Source organism: Rattus norvegicus, chromosome 9 (assembly GCF_036323735.1).
Source record: "Rattus norvegicus strain BN/NHsdMcwi chromosome 9, GRCr8, whole genome shotgun sequence".
NCBI classification, from domain to species: domain Eukaryota; kingdom Metazoa; phylum Chordata; class Mammalia; order Rodentia; family Muridae; genus Rattus; species Rattus norvegicus.
Window position 1 is genome coordinate 58,726,786 of NC_086027.1, and position 13,060 is coordinate 58,739,845.

Sequence of the window (13,060 nt, forward strand, 5' to 3'; positions counted from 1 at the left end):
TCAGGGAAATAAGTATAACAACAATAGACTTCTAGTCTTGTGAGTCACTTGGACAAACCTGATCAACAATAATTGTGGGGAATTATCATGCTCAGTGCTGGGTTTCTGATTAGATAATCTATAGCTCTTGTGGGGAGCATTAGATCAAACAGTATAAATTACTAACACACACACAGGTTGAGAAATATTATTACCTTTCTGTATTGACCTTCCTTCAACTCCTGAACTAGAGTCAGCTCCCCATTTCCTTCCATCACATCTACTGTCTTGGTATTTCTCTCTCAAGCCACTCCCCTCCATTGTCCCTCCTTTGCTCTCTTTACTCCATTTGTTTTGCAACTACTCCAAGTTATATACTTACATTTGAAGATTTGGAGCATGATGTAGACAAGAACACTTTTTAGGGTGTCATAAAAAATACTATACGAAGCCAATAACATTTCAAGTGTTAATTGTATAGAAAGTTATCTTATATTGGCTTTATTTAATGCCCATCAAGATAAGATAAACAGGGGAAACATTAAGAGTGATGTTATTCTAAAAGAGGTATGTTGCATAGCACAAGAAAGGTGCTAAACCAGACCCATGTATGGGGGTACAGAGAAACTGACTGTTCCCCAGACATCTGTGAAGAGGAATGGAAGGTAGTATTTATTGAAGTTGTACTTAGGAATAGTTTTGATGTAATTTGAAAACTACTGAGAAAATAATGAATTCCAGCAATAAAAGTAAATGTAAATTTTGAGTTGCAATATAAATCTAGTGATAAAAATAAATGAAGGTTGTATAATTTGGAGATGAGAAGGGGTATATTTGGAAATAATACCTAAAATAAAACCATATAATGTAAATATATCAAGGAAAACACTTGCAGATGTATAAATTTGTCAAGTGATAAAACGTAGCAGTGCATAAAAAAACAATGGTGATCATCATTGGGACAAACTTCATTTTTGCATCAGAAGGTGGGGTTTGGCAACAAATTAAATAAGTAGTAATTTGTACACAAATAACTGAGAAAATTTGGAAAAAGTATGAAAATATATGAATGCTTCACAAGCATTATGTATATACCTACAGATATAAAGACTGTTTTTATTGAACAAAATACAGTTTTACAACAAACTGATTTTTACGTCTCAACTAGCACTAGATAAACAGGTTAAATTTTATCTGAAAATATTCATAATTTCAGGGAATAAGATTAATTTCCTTGTGTTCATATTTTGCCTGAATTTTTCCTCACTATACAGTTGAATTTTAGAAGATAACAAACAAAATATAAATAAAAGTTCAATAAGACTCTAATGTTCCTTCTTAAAAACACCAGTACAAGATTTGGGGATGCAAGATGAAAACAAGTATATATAATTAAACTTAAGTTTTCTTTCGTCATCTGTTTCTGTTTTTCAAAAAAAAAAGTTTTGTTATTTGTTATATGACAATCATTAGAGGAAAAATAATAGCTAATAAATTTTGGGTTTCAGTGTCCAGTGAGTGGAGATATTATCTACTGCCCATTCCTAGGGCTGTGATATCACATAGCACATTTTAGATAGATGTGGTTCTTTCTTAAGCATCTAAATGGTAATATATTTTTACAAAGAAGCAGGGAAGGCACAAGAACAAATTATCTTCTACCCACGTTGATGAAACAAATGCTCCCTATTTTAGAAGCATTGTCTTGGGAGATAGTTCTCTTTGTGAGTATAAACTGGTCAAAGTTTTAATTTGTTTGCTTTAATCAACATGTAAACTATTTTTTTTCATGTGTGTTTTAATCTTGATGATATCCTGGCATTGTAGAATCCATATGTTAAAAAACATTTTAACTTATTGTATAAATTTAAATATCTTGAAATAATGATAATAACCACAATAACTGAAAATAGGGTTGGAAGGTAGCTCAGTGGGTGAATTTCTTGCTGTACAAATACTTGTGCACATGAGTTTGGATTGTCAGCACTTACAGAAAAGATAGATATGAATGTCTATAATTCTAAGCTCTGTTGTGTACAGACAGAAAGGTCATAGGGACTTCCACTCTAGCCAATCTAGCCTAAACAGTGAGCTGTAGATCCAGTGACAGAGTCAGTCTCAAAACAGGGTTGACAATACCAGAGAAAAATGCTGTGTTCACTTTTGGCCTAAATGTACAAGTATGGCTTAACTTACTTTCACTAATGTACACACACACACACACACACACACACACACAAACCACACCACACACATACTCACTGATTAAAATTAGCACATAATTGAGTTGCTATGGCTGAAAAATGATGACAAGAGATACTCATTCCTTAAAAGACACAAAAATTCTCATTTGAAAAAAGTTTTCTTTAAATACATCCTAATGGTTAATTTTAGTTCAGTCACAGGTTGCTATTCCACGTTGTTTTATCTTTTTCAATATTCACAACATAAATGTAAAATATAATTACACATATTTTCTACCTTCCTGTTTCTTCCTCCAACATTTCCACATACCTCTCCTTCTACTCTTTCAAATTCATAGCTTCTATTTTTCATTGCTACATAAATTCTTTAAAAGCATGGAAAAGGGAGATGAAAGTTTGGGATACAGCACAATGCATGTGTGACAAATCTTTAGGAATGTGTTAGCTTTATGTCTATTTAGTAGTATGTTCTACCCTAGTACCTATGACCTACTACCTATGACCTAATAACCTTGAGTTATTAGCATGTTTAAATATGCAGTCATGAGTTCAGTCTTGTGAAACATCAATTAAGATTATGGCCACATGCAAAACTCTCAATTAACATAGATGGAGAAACCAAGATATTCCATGACAAAACCAAATTTACACAATATCTTTCTACAAATCCAGCACTACAAAGGATAATAAATGGTAAAGCCCAACATAAGGAGGCAAGCTATAGCCTAGAAGAAAGAAACTAATCGTCTTGGCAACAAAACTAAGAGAAGAAAAGCACACAAACATAACCTCACATCCAAATATGAATATAACAGGAAGCAATAATCACTATTCCTTAATATCTCTCAACATCAATGGCCTCAACTCCCCAATAAAAAGACATAGATCAACAAACTGGATTCGCAACGAGGACTCTGCATTCTGCTGCCTACAGGAAACACACCTCAGAGACAGAGACAGACACTACCTCAGAGTGAAAGGCTGCAAAACAACTTTCCAAGCAAATGGTCGGAAGAAGCAAGCTGGAGTAGCCATTCTAATATCAGATAAAATCAATTTTCAACTAAAAGTCATCAAAAAAGATAAGGAAGGACACTTCATATTCATCAAAGGAAAAATCCACCAAGATGAACTCTCAATCCTAAATATCTATGCCCCAAATACAAGGGCACCTACATACGTAAAAGAAACCTTACTAAAGCTCAAAACACACATTGCACCTCACACAATAATAGTAGGAGATTTCAACACCCCACTCTCGTCAATGGACAGATCATGGAAACAGAAATTAAACTGAGACGTAGACAGACTAAGAGAAGTCATGAGCCAAATGGACTTAACAGATATTTATAGAACATTCTATCCTAAAGCAAAAGGATATACCTTCTTCTCAGCTCCTCATGGTACTTTCTCCAAAATTGACCATATAATTGGTCAAAAAACGGGCCTCAACAGGTACAGAAAGACAGAAATAATCCCATGCGTGCTATCAGACCACCACGGCCTAAAACTGGTCTTCAATAACAATAAGGGAAGAATGCCCACATATACGTGGAAATTGAACAATGCTCTACTCAATGATAACCTGGTCAAGGAAGAAATAAAGAAAGAAATTAAAGACTTTTTAGAATTTAATGAAAATGAAGGTACAATATACCCAAACTTATGGGACACAATGAAAGCTGTGCTAAGAGGAAAACGCATAGCGCTGAGTGCCTGCAGAAAGAAACAGGAAAGAGCATATGTCAGCAGCTTGACAGCACACCTAAAAGCTCTAGAACAAAAAGAAGCAAATACACCCAGGAGGAGTAGAAGGCAGGAAATAATCAAACTCAGAGCTGAAATCAAACAAGTAGAAACAAAAAGGACCATAGAAAGAATGAACAGAACCAAAAGTTGATTCTTTGAGAAAATCAACAAGATAGATAAACCCTTAGCCAGACTAACGAGAGAACACAGAGAGTGTGTCCAAATTAACAAAATCAGAAATGAAAAGGGAGACATAACTACAGCTTCAGAGGAATTTCAAAAAAGTCATCAGATCTTACTATAAAAGCCTATATTCAACAAAACTTGATAATCTGCAGGAAATGGACAATTTCCTAGACAGATATCAGGTACCGAAATTAAATCAGGAACAGATAAACCAGTTAAACAACCCCATGACTCCTAAGGAAATAGAAGCAGTCATTAAAGGTCTCCCAACCAAAAAGAGCCCAGGTCCAGACGGGTTTAGTGCAGAATTCTATCAGACCTTCATAGAAGACCTCATACCAATATTATCCAAACTATTCCACAAAATTGAAACAGATGGATCACTCCCGAATTCCTTCTATGAAGCCACAATTACTCTTATACCTAAACCACACAAAGACCCAACGAAGAAAGAGAACTTCAGACCAATTTCCCTTATGAATATCGACACAAAAATACTCAATAAAATTCTGGCAAACTGAATCCATGAGCACATCAAAACAATCATCCACCATGATCAAGTAGGCTTCATCCCAGGCATGCAGGGATGGTTTAATATATGGAAAACCATCAACGTGATCCATTATATAAACAAACTGAAAGAATAAAACCACATGATCATTTCATTAGATGCTGAGAAAGCATTTGACAAAATTCAACACCCCTTCATGATAAAAGTCCTGGAAAGAATAGGAATTCAAGGCCCATACCTAAACATAGTAAAAGCCATATACAGCAAACCAGTTGCTAACATTAAACTAAATGGAGAGAAACTTGAAGCAATCCCACTAAAATCAGGGACTAGACAAGGCTGCCCACTCTCTCCCTACTTATTCTATATAGTTCTTGAAGTTCTAGCCAGAGCAATCAGACAACAAAAGGAGGTCAAGGGGATACAGATCGGAAAAGAAGAAGTCAAAACATCACTATGTGCAGATGATATGATAGTATATATAAGTGATCCCAAAAGTTCCACCAGAGAACTACTAAAGCTGATAAACAACTTCAGCAAAGTGGCTGGGTATAAAATTAACTCAAATAAATCAGTAGCCTTCCTCTACACAAAAGAGAACAAGCCGAGAAACAAATTAGGGAAACGACACCCTTCATAATAGTCCCAAATAATTTAAAGTACCTCGGTGTGACTTTAACCAAGCAAGTAAAAGATCTGTACAATAAGAACTTCAAGACACTGAAGAAAGAAATTGAAGAAGACCTCAGAAGATGGAAAGATCTTCCATGCTCATGGAATGGCAGGATTAATATAGTAAAAATGGCCATTTTACCAAAAGCGATCTACAGATTCAATGCAATCCCCATCAAAATACCAATCCAATTCTTCAAAGAGTTAGACAGAACAATTTGCAAATTCATCTGGAATAACAAAAAACCCAGGATAGCTAAAACTATCCTCAACAATAAAAGGACTTCAGGGGGAATCACTATCCCTGAACTCAAGCAGTATTACAGAGCAATAGTGATAAAAACTGCATGGTATTGGTACAGAGACAGACAGATAGACCAATGGAATAGAATTGAAGACCCAGAAATGAACCCACACACCTATGGTCACTTGATTTTTGACAAAGGAGCCAAAACCATCCAATGGAAAACAGATAGCATTTTCAGCAAATGGTGCTGGTTCAACTGGAGGGCAACATGTAGAAGAATGCAGATCGATCCATGCTCATCACCCTGTACAAAACTTAAGTCCAAGTGGATCAAGGACCTCCCCATCAAACCAGACACACTCAAACTAATAGAAGAAAAACTAGGGCAGCATCTCGAACACATGGGTACTGGAAAAAATTTCCTGAACAAAACACCAATGGCTTATGCTCTAAGATCAAGAATCGACAAATGGGATCTCATAAAACTGCAAAGCTTCTGTAAGGCAAAGGACACTGTGGTTAGGACAAAACGGCAACCAACAGATTGGGAAAAGATCTTTACCAATCCTACAACAGATAGAGGCCTTATATCCAAAATATACAAAGAACTCAAGAAGTTAGACCGCAGGGAGACAAATAACCCTATTAAAAAATGGGGTTCACAATTAGACAAGATGGATGAAGCAAAGAAGTGCAGACCGACAGGAGCCGGATGTAGATCGCTCCTGAGAGACACAGCCAGAATACAGCAAATACAGAGGCGAATGCCAGCAGCAAACCACTGAACTGAGAATAGGTCCCCTATTGAAGGAATCAGAGAAAGAACTGGAAGAGCTTGAAGGGGCTCGAGACCCCAAAAGTACAACAATGCCAAGCAACCAGAGCTTCCAGGGACTAAGCCACTACCTAAAGACTATACATGGACTGACCCTGGACTCTGACCCCATAGGTAGCAATGAATATCCTAGTAAGAGCACCAGTGGAAGGGGAAGCCCTGGGTCCTGCTAAGACTGAACCCCCAGTGAACTAGTCTATGGGGGGAGGGCGGCAATGGGGGGAGGGTTGGGAGGGGAACACCCATAAGGAAGGGGATGGGGGAGGGGGATGTTTGCCCAGAAACCGGGAAAGGGAATAACACTCGAAATGTATATAAGAAATACTCAAGTTAATAAAAAAAAAGAAGGAAAAAAAATGGGGTTCAGAGCTAAACAAACAATTCACAGCTGAGGAATGCCGAAGGCTGAGAAACACCTAAAGAAATGTTCAACATCTTTAGTCATAAGGGAAATGCAAATCAAAACAACCCTGAGATTTCACCTCACACCAGTGAGAATGGCTAAGATCAAAAACTCAGGTGACAGCAAATGCTGGCGAGGATGCGGAGAAAGAGGAACACTCCTCCATTGTTGGTGGGGTTGCAGACTGGTACAACCATTCTGGAAATCAATCTGGAGGTTCCTCAGAAAATTGGACATTGAACTGCCTGAGGATCCAGCTATACCTCTCTTGGGCATATACCCAAAAGATTCCCCAACATATAAAAAAGACACGTGCTCCACTATGTTCATCGCAGCCTTATTTATAATAGCCAGAAGCTGGAAAGAACCCAGATGCCCTTCAACAGAGGAATGGATTCAGAAAATGTGGTACATCTACACAATGGAATATTACTCAGCTATCAAAAACAATGACTTTATGAAATTTGTGGGCAAATGGTTGGAACTGGAAAATGTCATCCTGAGTGAGCTAACCCAATCACAGAAAGACATAGATGTATGTATTCATTGATAAGTGGCTATTAGCCCAAATGCTTGAATTAACCTAGATGCCTAGAACAAATGAAACTCAAGATGGATGATCAAAATGTGAATGCTTCACTCTTTCTTTAAAAGGGGAACAAGAATACCCTTGTCAGGGAATAGAGAGGCAAAGATTAAAACAGAGACTGAAGGAACACCCATTCAGAGCCTGCCCCACATGTGGCCCCTACATATACAGCCATCCAATTAGACAAGATGGATGAAGCAAAGAAGTGCAGACCGACAGGTGCCGAATGTAGATCGCTCCTGAGAGACACAGCCAGAATACAGCAAATACAGAGGCGAATGCCAGCAGCAAACGACTGAACTGAGAATAGAACCCCCGTTGAAGGAATTAGAGAAAGAACTGGAAGAGCTTGAAGGGGCTCGAGACCCCATATGAACAACAATGCCAAGCAACCAGAGCTTCCAGGGACTAAGCCACTACCTAAAGACTATACATGGACTGACCCTGGACTCTGACCTCATAGGTAGCAATGAATATCCTAGTAAGAGCACCAGTGGAAGGGGAAGCCCTGGGTCCTGCTAAGACTGAACCCCCAGTGAACTAGACTGTTGGGGGGCGGGCGGCAATGGGGGGAGGGAACACCCCTAATGGGAACACCCATAAGGAAAGGGAGGGGGAGGGATTAGGGGGATGTTTGCCTGGAAACCGGGAAAGGGAATGACACTCGAAATGTATATAAGAAATACTCAAGTTAATTAAAAAAAAAGATTATGGCTACATAATGTTTTGTTCAAGAATAAAATTTAGTAATTCATCTCATCCATTTCCTTCCTGTTCAAAAATGTGATCATTCCAAATTATTCCTTAAAATGACAGCCTATCTATAATTTGTAAGATACCCATTCCCAGACATCCAAACACATGGATTTGGACTGACAACTCTCCATAGCTTTTTTCTGCTGAATAGGGGTGATGAGAAGTTCTCTGAAGGAGTGAGGAGGGGTAGGAAAACTAGAAAAACTGGTTAGACATTTTTTTAATAAACAATATATTTTATTTCATCCCTGAAAACAATGAAATCAGAGATGCTCAGGACTCAGAGACTGAATGGTACTGCAGAATCTACCTGGCAATGGGACATCATTTCTTCACATAAAGGTATGGGGAAGACATTTCAGAAAGTTACCTTTCAAGAAACAATGTATTTCTTATACTTACTTTAACAAAATATTATAATCACTGATAGTTTTGTGGTAGCATTATAATAATGAGAAATATCAAAAACTAAATTCAATTTAGTCTAAATCTAGAGGCTAGCTTCAAGTAAGCAGTTACTAAATGGAATAAATATTACAAAATATAGAACACTATATAGCAATTGGATTTGCTACAAAGGCTAGTTAAATAAAGACATGTTTTATTCTATACTACAATTAACCAAGGCAAGATTTCTTGTGCTGTATATAGTAGTTGTTTCTCTAAAAAGATAAACAATCTTCATAATTTATATTTTAATGTTCTTATTTTTGTAAAGTGATCATTGTACAAAAGAAATAGCTAATTTGACATTTCCTAACACAGGATACTCTTAAATAACATCAACTCATTAATTTTCCAAGCAGTTTTGTGCAACACAAATAACATATATATATGTGTATATATTTATGTATGTATATATATATATGTATGTATATATATGTATATGTATATCTGGCTAAAGTCCTCAAGTCCTCCACCAAAATAACCAAAGAACATTTACCAAAATGATGTAATGAAATGATGTACGTTTGTAATAGGAGAAACAGTCAATGGTTATTACATAGCATCTGCTCTGTTGGCCAGGCTAGCATTGAGCTTGCAACTCTCCTGTCCCAGTCGACTGAGTTCCATGGATATAGCCATATGACATTGAGATTTACGTTCAAATCTACAAACATAATTGTGAAAATAATTCATATTTTATTTTATTTCATCATAAAAATATGTATTATTCTGCAGAACATATATAAGAAATTATAAAGTATGAGATAAGCAGTTACTCTCATTTCTGTTAAATTGCCCCGATGCTTAGCTAAGGACACTGGCTGCTACCTATTTTAAAATTATATTCTTGCAAATGCTATTTTTAAAAACATACAATTAATCATCAGCTATTTTGAAGGATAGTGCAAATGAAAACATTCTTTGGGTCTATTTCAAAACATGATTTTGAACATGACACTTCCTTTCTCTACTCATAATTTGAGTAATAAAGTATAGTTCTGGAAGTAAGCGTGTTCTCTCCTCACAGGGATATTGCTGAGGCCAGGTGACAGAATGAATCAAACATTATTGTTCACTTATCTGACAAACGTGTTCTATACTTAAATAAGTATTTATAGAAAGGGCTCTATGTCTTTCTGGTGCTTTTGTTTCTTGATCTCTGTACAAAGATGACCTCCCTGCTTGCCTTATCAACCTTATTACCGAATTCCTACTAAGTATACAGAACTGCATTAAAGAGCTTTGAATGAAAGCAAACTAATACTGCCTGCGATTATATATACAGAATTAGCATCCTATGAATCCAGCAAGTTCCTTGGAAATGTGTAGTGCTTTTATTGTCAGGTATTACTGTGTCCTAGGCAGCAGTTTAAGAGGTATTCTGTGATGGATTAATCCACAGTGGTGTGGCCATGCAAGGTGGTCTTCATTGCTATCTGACATTGCCCAAAACAGAAACACTCGTTCCTTTGTTGGTTGTTACCGGCACCAAATTCCCACTGATGCCATTGGTAGTGTTGGTTCTGAACCATTCAGAACACTATTGTAGACCTTGTTCTCCAGCTTCACCAAGCACTGCAAATCTAAGAGGACTGCGATTTCTCTCTTCAGTTCAGCATAGCCTGCCATAGATGTGCTGCTGTCCACATCTGCTGTGCAGCTGCCCTAATCGGCCAGAGCTTTTATGCATTTTTTGCTTAAATCTAGGATCTGCTCACGAAGCGTCACACTGCTCTGCCCCTGAAGCTGTTGCAAAGTGTAGTGAAGTAGCATCAGCTCCAAGATGAGTCCAAACACGAGCAAGAGGAAGCTCAGTTTCTGGGACATGAAATTATACAGAACATGTCTGATGGAGGAAACAGACTTGATCGAGAAACAGTAACTGGAAACAAGACACCAAATGATCAAGTCTTTTGAAAGTAAAGAGAAGGAGCAGCTGTCTACTGCTGTCTGTCCATCTTCAGCAGGGTTGCGTCTGCTCTCCTGCAGCTGGCCTGCTGGTTTCCAGTCAATCAAGTGGGGCGTCATGGTGAGGCTAACACACTGGAGCTATAGCCACAGCCCGCAGTGCTGAGGCTAACACACTGGAGCTACAGCCACAGCCCGCAACAGGCGTCAGTGGCCCTGGTTAGACTTAAGAAAGCTAGTTTGAGCGTCTATTATCCACTCTCAGTATATTCAGCAGGCTCAGGACTTGATTAAGTTCTGACAGGGTCCATCTGAAAAATTGGATAAAGTGAGGTTATCTAGAATCTGGAGTCAGCAGCAATCCTAAAGCTGTTCTGGAAGCAAGTCTCTGGATAGCATTAGGAGGCAGGGAGCTGGAACATCAGGTCAGTCCAGCGTCCCAGCAGATGAATCCTCTAAGAGCTATACATTCTGCAATATATGAATCAAAATTTTAGTACCATTAAGATATTAGTATGGATTGTGCAGGGTGCACAGAAATCAGTTAAAGATGAAATTCTGCTCCTTGTTTGAGCAGGTAAAACACAGCTTTTTCTTTAGTTAACGGTATCAATAACCAATTGTAATAAGTCATTCGTACCACATGAAAGATGGCATGATGATTCTTTAACTGTCATGTTTGATTATCTCAAACTTTTATAGTTCTTCAGGGGGTCTCCCCCTATCATATCTGACCCATTTGACTCTGGAAGGGGTCCAGAGTCTATTCCCATTTTCTGTAACCTCAAATGCAGAGTCTTTCTCCCAAAATATTATATCCTTAGCCCAGTGACTAGGATTCATTAAGGGTATAGCTTGACCTTTCTCCTAGAGGAACTTTAACATGACCACCAAACTCATAACCACACTCATTTTGATAAAGAAAACAAGTCAAAGCAAATAAAGCAGTCTAAACAAATAGTAACCATTGAGACAGTGCTTTTGCTGACCCCTGTCCTGACCTTCAAGAGATCAAGACCTACATTATTTATATCGTGTAGCTTTATATTCTTGTATGCTTACTGTATAAGTCTACTTATAGGCTCTAATTTTTATCATACTACGCTGACAATCCTGTGTTGGCCAAGTTCAAAGATTTCAAGAAATTGTCCTGGTAAAGTTTTTACATGTCTTTAATCATCTGTTCATTTATTTCCCCTAACCTCTCTCTTCTGTGTAGCTTAATATCTGCTGTGTCTATCTCTCGGCTTCTCATCTTAAGCTATTTATATGAGTTTTGAACCAGGAGAAGAAATCCCCACTTGGCTTGGGCAAAATCTGCATGTTCTCTTCTATCCTTAAAAACAATTAAATCAGATTTATAACTAGCTGTCTTTTATTTATCTGATGGCTGGAGGAAGGCAACTTTATTGTTTGCTTCTTACTATCTCCTTTTAGCAGGCAGTGATGGGTAAATCCTGGTGGGGACAGTGTTTTTCTCTGTTCCAGTTTTGCATGTTGGAGCCATGTGACTCAGCTCTACCCGACTGAGAAACTTGTTCTCCCCGGTATTAAACCATCTCACGTGTGTGTGTGTGTGTGTGTGTGTGTGTGTGTGTGTGTGTGTGTGTGTGTAATTCTTCTGAGAATTTCTTAAATTAAAAGTAGATTCTTGCCCTCCATGTAGCATACCATCTGGAGCATATAGTTTCTACTACCCCACTTTAAACTCTGGGCAGACTGTGTTATCTACCACCACCCAGGAGTTATCCCAGATCTGAAGGCGAGACACACATACGCATTAGCTTGTTTTTAATATGCTTTTTAGCTCAATGACTGGACACTTCTAAGCCTCCCTTTGCTTTAACATGCCCTTATCTTCACTCAGGTTCAACACTTCTAATTCCGCCCTTAGTTTTGTTTCTAATTTTTTTTTCAGAGCTGGGGACCAAACCCAGGGCCTTGCGCTTGCTAGGCAAGCGCTCTACCACTGAGCTAAATCCCCAACCCCTGTTTCTAATTTTCTGTCTGCTACCCCAGGCCCAGTTGGGGAATCAGCCAAAGGCCACTCCACCCAAGATGTCACATGGCTGATGTTTCTTTTCCTTTCCAAAGCATGGTGAATTCCTTTCCTCCTCCTGCAGCTGCTGGACAGCCTGTGAAAAAAATGGAAGTCCTGCATCTTCCAATCTGTCAATAGCTGCTAGGATCTTTATTGATTGATCAAGAACCAACTGGGGAACAGGACGTTCAGCATTCATTCCCGATCAGAGCATCAGAACCACTCCATCCACTATGCATTTTATAGTGGCTCGTGGATCATCATCAGGAAACTTTGAGTAAGCCCCCACATAGCTGCTTTCTTTTCAAAGCAATCTTGTCCATGGTTTTGCTTGTTTGTTTGTTCATTTGTTTGTTTTAGAGTACTAGAATACGTTAACTTACCTTATACACTATTAAATACATAGTAAAAGTCTGTCTTAAAAATTACAAAAGAAGGAAAAAAAATCAAACAACAAAAACAAAACACCAACCAACCAAAAATCAATACAAAACAAAACAGAAAAAAAATACACAATGACAAAGATCCCATGA

At 38.0% G+C, this 13,060-nt stretch overlaps 1 pseudogene; it reads right to left on the bottom strand.

Annotated features, from left to right (window-relative positions):
* Positions 1–10,010: 10,010 nt before the first annotated feature.
* Ccdc126-ps1 (coiled-coil domain containing 126, pseudogene 1) lies at positions 10,011–10,606 on the bottom strand (annotated as a pseudogene).
* Positions 10,607–13,060: the final 2,454 nt, after the last annotated feature.